Here is a 7,394-nt window from a genome sequence, read left to right on the forward strand (position 1 = left end):
GCCGCCTCAGAGTTTGCTGGGGAGGGATGCGCTCTAAATTCTTGACACCGAATTTAACCTGTCGGCCATCAGATGCCTTATTCCTCTTTGCCCTGCTGAGGTTTACATTTGAAACACTTACTCAAGGGAGTGTTAGAGAAAAATCAAAGACAAAAAAAAACTAAAATCATACATGCCTTTATGGTTTGGGATGGCAGGTGGTCTAGGTCATATTCTACCTTTGAAACCCACAATTTGAGATTTTGACTTTACATTCCCCCAGACCTCTTAAGCATGTCACAGTGTAGTGGTTTTGTAATCTATATGTTATAAAGTGTCTTTCAGTAATGAATACCACCCAAGATAGCTTTGCTTGTGTATTGATTTGTGTTTATTTCACAAAGGTTGCTGTCTGCTCTGGAATACCGGGTTTCTCCAGCCATCCTAACCCTAACACAGATGGGCAAAGACACAAGTCTACCGCTCAGTACACATTTATTTTGGGGGGAAGACGAGTTTGTCTCATTCCCCACAGTACTGCACAGCTCAAGCACCAAGCAGCACAATACGCAGTCCTTTTTTTCTCTTGTCTCTCTACCTCCTCCACTTTTCTTCGTAAGCTTTGTCCACCCTCCTCTTCCCAACTCTGGCTCTCTGAGTAGTGGTGGCTGGCTCCTTTTATAGGACGTTCAGAAGCCCTCCTGGGGCATCATGCAAAACTCTGTGCGAAGAATTCACATTATAGCATGGCGTACGGACAAAAGCGGAAATGTGCGTGCGCACAAAAAAATCCAGATGCATAAATCTGTGCGAATGCCAACTTCCACGTTCTTCCGCTACATAAATCCCGATCAGCGAGAAAAGTAACATATGTGCACGCGCCTGTTGTCCCGCCCCGTCTCCTCCCAGAATTATGCCTCTTTGAATATGCAAATCAATATAAATAGCCCTTAAGATCAGCGTTCTTTGAAAAGGCAATGGCAAAAGCACGGGGGAAATAGAAGAATTTCAGCGAATAACAGATGGAGGCAAGGAAAAAAGTACTATTTGTTGGTTTAATCAGTGGTATAAACAGCAAAAGGAAGTTGATCGAGTAACACAGTGTCGGAGAAACTCAAAAGCTCAAGTTCACAAAGTCACCTGAAGTAAAACAGAAGTTGTCAGATATCAAAGTCGCCATGAAAAGGCGAGTCGTAGCCCACCGTCTGAGTGTGATATGAAAGCTTACTAGGGTACAGAGTCAAAAAATAGGCACACAGTGGGGAAAAAGCTCAAAATTTCAATTTTAATCTTGAAATTTCCACTTTAATAACGTCGTTTATTTTGTCATTAAAGTAGAACATCATAAACTTAATCTTAAAATCATTTAATTTCACAAATCACATCGTAACTAAAGTAGCACATTAAATGCTTTGTTTTGTATTTGATCTTCTATGTGCACTATATGTGTGAATCACTACGTGTTTCTGAGCGTTCTCTTCCGCTGACAGGATACAGAATTCCTCCAGATCTGCTGGAGCCAATCCCAGCCAACACAGGCTGCAAGGCAGGAAGCAAACCCCAGACAAGGAGCGTGCACACAGACACACCAAGCACACACTAGGGACAATTTAGAATCGCCAATTCACATAACCAGCATGTCTTTGGACTGTGGGAGGAAACCCATGAAGACACGGGGAGAACATGTAAACTCCACGCAGGAAGGACCCGTGAAGCAAACCCAGGTCTCCTTACCGCGAGGCAGCAGCGCTACCACTGCGCCACCATGCTGCCCATACTGAGCTGTATACTTGATATCATTTTCATGATGAAAGGAGTTAAAGCATTTTATTAAACATTGGAAAACGGTGGCGCAGTGATAGTGATGAGCTGGCACCCCGTCCAGACATTGAGAAACAAAATAGGTGAGAGTTAATATCCAATTATAACTATCATGTTACTTATGTTTTTGTGCTAATGACTAACAACAGAGATGTGGTCTTTATAATTAATCAGCAGCTCTAGTCAGGATATGCTAAACCGAAGTAGTGAGTCTTCAGCCAGGATTTAAAAGCTGAGACCAAAGGGGCATCTCTTATAGTAGCACGGAGACCTTTCCATGGTTTAGGGGCCCTGTAACTAAAAGCTTGACCTCATAAGCAGACTGGCATCTTGAGATCTTAAAGTGTGCTCTGGTTTGTAAGTCATGATAATTTCAGACAAGTAAGTCAGACCTTGGCCATTATGGGTTAAAAGGAGGATTTTTGAAATCTGCCCTAAACTTAACCGGGAGCCAGTGTAAGAATTTAAGAAATGGAGTTACTGTATGTGTTTGTATTTTCTTGTTCTTGTAATAATTCTTGTAGAAGCATTTTATCTGTGTTTAAAGACAAGTAGTTATCCTCCATCCACTCCTTTATTTCACTAACACAACTAATTAAAGACAACATCGGAGAAACTTCATTTGATCTAAATGAAAGGTATAACTGGGTGTCATCAGCATATGAGTGAAAATTAACATGATGTTTCCTAATGAGAGATCCCAGTGGAAGCATGTAAAGTGAAAACAGTAAAGGTCCCAGTACTGAGCCCTGAGGGACACCATATCTCACTTCTGTGTATAATGATGATACACCTTGGTCTTTAGATGCTTTATTTTAAGTAACTTGGCAGTCTCCTTGAACGTCTCCGAGGTAAAAGGCATTCATTGGTCCGTCAGGACTTCCTTAGTGATGCCAACACGCACAAAGACAACTAATAATTCCCATGCGATGGGTTTAGAAGTAGCTTAGTGCAACAGAACAGCTTCCGGGTATTTGGTAGCATAATCCACGAGGACTAAAATGTACTTGTGTCCTTGGCCTGAGGGCTCTAGGGTTCCAACTAAATTGACCCCAAATCTGTGGAAGGGAACATCAATTAGGGGAATATAAAGGAGAGGAGCATGGTCCTTCCTAGGAATTTGTCGCAACCAGGGGTTTAGCACCAACCAACTGCATTTCTCCTCGCTTCAAAATGGATTGCTTGCCCGCACCTCCGCGGACACCAGCGCGAGCTCCAAGTTGTAGATGGGGTGGGGGGCTACGTTTCGGAGCATACCCCAGCTGAGCTTGATTAAGGAACCGTTCTGCTACCCCAGGTTGCGAGGCCGTCCTCTGTGCCTCAATGAGGTTCATTAGACCTTTCAGATTGATAAAGTCTTTACCCCAGACCAGCTGGGCGAAGCCGAAGGGTAGTGCCTCTAGGAGCAGGTAACAAGTCACCTGCTCCACTATTTGGTAGGGCGTGTTTTCCCCTGGCCGTAACCAGCGCCCTACTGCAGCCCATAAAGACCAGGTCTGTTTGTGGGTGAGCCACTCTGGGTCGAGTATCCACTGTCTTATTTTCTTCACCTGCCAGTCTGGGGCACCCCTGGGTGGAACTCGGATTCTGCCTTCACAGGGAGACGGGACCTCTTCCCCAGGAGAGTATATTAAGCCCCCTTCACATCCCCCTGTCAGGGCAACCCAAGTCTGTGAGCCGTCCCGCACACCTCCTGGCCTGCCAGAGTTGTCTAGTCAAGTGTGTCAGGAGCGGAGCCCGCACCGGGTCCTCCCGAATCACAGGACACCCTCCCCACCTGGGTACGCTCCCACCTGGGTTTGTTGCAGGTCCTGTCCCCTTCTCTTCCAGGATCCAACAATCCTGCCGGCTACACCAATGTCACAAACTCCACTCTGAGTCAATACAAGGTTTGGGGCAGCCACCCGTATATTTGGTATCCTGGCTGCGAAGTTGCAAAAGTATGAACAGCACTGATGTGCACAAAACCGATTCTAAAACAGAACTGGGGGAATAGGGAAAAGGTGGAGACTTTTAAAGGGGAAGACTTTTAAAGGGGAAGTGAGGTCAAAGGGGTCTGGCTCATAAGGATCTTCAACCATAGGCTCATTTTAAAATACCACAGTACAAATTGTATGATATTTGACAATATAGTGGCGGGCGGCCGGATCCCATGCCCTGCCGGGATGCCCCTTCTACATATTATGGCGGGAGACACCCTTTCTACACGTGTTCTAGGGGAGCAGCCATGGACATCTCACTACCTCCCCCGGGACGCTTGGTGGCAGCCTCCCTGGCTGACGATGGTGCCTCAGTTTCCCGCAGGGTTTTATGGGAGATGGAGTTCTCCACAGCCCTGTGGGGATCTGGGTTGGCCGCATGGATCCCGGAGCCCACATGGACATCTCTACAGCCCCGCCCGAGAATGCAATTAGGCACAGGTGATCAAGCACCTGGAGCACTTCCGGGTGGGCTATAAAAAGGGCCAGCCACCACCACTCAAGGAGCCAGAGTTGGGAGGAAGGAGACAAAGCTTGAGAAGGAGTGGTGGTAACGGAAGAAAGGTGGTGTTGCTGTGTGTTGGACTGGTGTTTTGTGGGACTGTGTATTGCTTGTGGGTCACGGGGAAGACGTGTGCCCAAGGGTGAAGAAAAATAAAAGTCTTTGTACTTTTTATACGTGCCTCCGTGTCCATTTGTGTTGGGTCAGGCGCTTATATAGTGCCTTTGTTACTATATATATATATATATATAGTCACACACGTGCGAGTAGGAGGCAGCTAAAGGGACTGAGTAAGTGTAATAAAACATCCGACCAGGGGCGACGGAGTGCGCTGACTGTTTTTCTCAGTTCCCTACAGACCTTTCCCGGGAAATCCTGAAAGGTTTCGGTGCCTCAGAAAACATCACTTCTATAGCCGCCCCCTTTGCTGACATCACTTCCGAAGCCGGCTCCTTTGCTGACGTCACTTCTGGTTCCGGCCCTTTTGATGACATCAGTTCCTCTATGGGCCTTTAAAGCCTCCATCTTAGGCTACTATAGTCAGTTCTGTTGTGGACTCTGTTTTATGCACATTGTGCTTCAAAAACTAAAACTTTTGCAGCTGGGAAACACAATATACTGGTGGCTGCCCCAACTCTTGATGTCTTTTGTGTATTATTATCACAATATATATATATAGATTTATATATATATAATATATATCTATACTAATAAAAGGCAAAGCCCTCACTCACTCACTCACTCATCACTAATTCTCCAAGTTCCCGTGTGGGTAGAAGGCTGAAATTTGGCAGGCTCATTCCTTACAGCTTACTTACAAAAGTTGGGCAGGTTTCATTTCGAAATTCTACGCCTAATGGTCAAAACTGGAAGGTATTTTTCTCCATTTACTGTAATGGAGTTGAGCTGGAAAGACGTGGGGGCGGAGTTTCGTGTGACATCATCACGCCTCCCACGTAATCACGTGAACTGTCAACGCAGTGCATAGAAAACCAAGAAGACCTCCAAAAAGCACTGAAGAAAACATGCATTATATAATTGAGAAGGCAGCGAAACAATAAGAAGCGAGCGAGTGACATATACTGCCATATTCATGACTGCTGCTACCTCGGAAAGAAAGCACGGTGTAAACCTAAACTTTAAATTAAGTTCATAGACAGGCTGCCTCTGGTGTTTCACATGCCCACGGGTAATGTGGGATACAAGTTTAATGAGAGGACGCAGGATATAAATGAGAGTTTTGATCAATTTGTAACTAAGTTAAAATTGCAGGTGAAGGGCTGTGCTTATGCAAATTCCGAGAGACTGTGTTTGTGGGGGATTGACAGTTAAGGCGGGGGGGGGGGTCACGTCATCATCTCCCTCCCATTCACCTCATTTCGCTCTGAGCTGAGCTCCGCTAACGCCGCCTTCCCAAGCAACTTCGCACACTGCCACCAAATACTCACAGAAAAATCCACAAGTTAATACACACGCTGTCTCTAGAGTTTCTCCACACTGAATCCTCCAGGCACTACTTACAAAAGGTTACATTGACAATCCTGTTACGTTATTTTTAAAATCTTTCCTTTTCTTAGCACAAGCACAGCTGAGAAGCTTCGATGCATGTGCTCCATAACGTAAAAAATAATGCATTTAATCACACTTTGCATTACAAGCAAAGGGGAGCTTTTGTCAATGCATGATTTCCTGGTACACCGATTACTTTGATCAGCGCATCCCTATTCATTTTACCCTCGCACCACCTTAGTTTGAGAAGAAGTATGAAAAAATATGAGCTTAACACAGAAAAACAGATCACCAATTCAAGCTTTATGAATAATCGATTCGCCATCAATAATTGTTTTGGTAAAGCCATACTCAGTGTAATCCTCCTTCCATTTTATAATTTTTCCGCCACTAGCCATGATTAAATGAACGGTAAAAAGTAAGAGCAAAGCGAGGTGACTTATTTAGGCAGGCATATATATGACAGCAACACTCATGACAATGTCAATCATGTTACGCTATTATTAAAATGTTTCCTTTTCTTTTCATTACTTCTTTAACACACTACTTCTCGCTATGGTAGGCGGTATTTTTGTATATATATATATATATATATATATATATATATGAATGACCTCCAAAGAGCGCTGAGACTTTTGATCACGTGAACATGTCTGCAAAAGCTGGGGTCTCCTGCCCAGCAAAAGTCGAACAGCCAGCGCGCGTGCATAGCTGTGCCGGCCTTTAAGATGCTGACTGCGCTTCTGCCTTAAGTCAAAGTGAGCACTTTTAATTTTTTTCATCCTCCCCCTGAGCTATAGCCCAGACAAGTGCAAAGACGGGACCCCTTTTCTACACCGCGGCAAACTAATATTAAGGCGATTTGCACTTTCTTTTTGCATATCGATTATGAGGTCGTCAGCTCGGATTATGAAGACACGCACGAGTGGAGGACTGACAGTGCCATCACAGCCGATTAATGGCAGGAGCGTCTCATCAGTCTACACAAGACCCACCACGACTCTCCCCAAAAGGCGATTATATCGTCAGCGAACACATCTCTCTATACTATATAAAAGAAAAAGGCAACTTTCCTTTTCCTTTTTCCTTTTATCCCAAACCAAAGCCTTTCTCTCTTAACACTGCAGAGGACACAAAACTAATTTTCTTTAATTGCTGGTAATGCCGGTAAGGCACATTACCAGAGGCAGAAATTTGAACGTTCACATAGAAAATGTAATTTCTATACCACAGCCGTCGTGTAGCGCCTTTCAAAAGGGATCTACTACCGAGAGATGATCCATATACATTTTAGCTGCTGTTAGTTACTTACCTGTTGTGTTACACAGTCTTTAAAATGTAGTTTACCTGAAACCACTCCAGTAGTGCTCAATGTACCTGTACTTCTTAAAACGTTAATGTTTTACTGTTTAATAACTTATAGACTATATTTTATTATTTTTCCCTTGCACTCAGTGACCAAAGCTATACACACACATATAGACACATACAAACATACACACAAGTATATATATGTGTATATATATGTATGTATGTGTATATATATATATATATATATATACACACACACACCCCTATCTACATTATATATATATATATACACA

This window comes from Polypterus senegalus, chromosome 4 (assembly GCF_016835505.1).
Source record: "Polypterus senegalus isolate Bchr_013 chromosome 4, ASM1683550v1, whole genome shotgun sequence".
NCBI lineage: Eukaryota > Metazoa > Chordata > Cladistia > Polypteriformes > Polypteridae > Polypterus > Polypterus senegalus.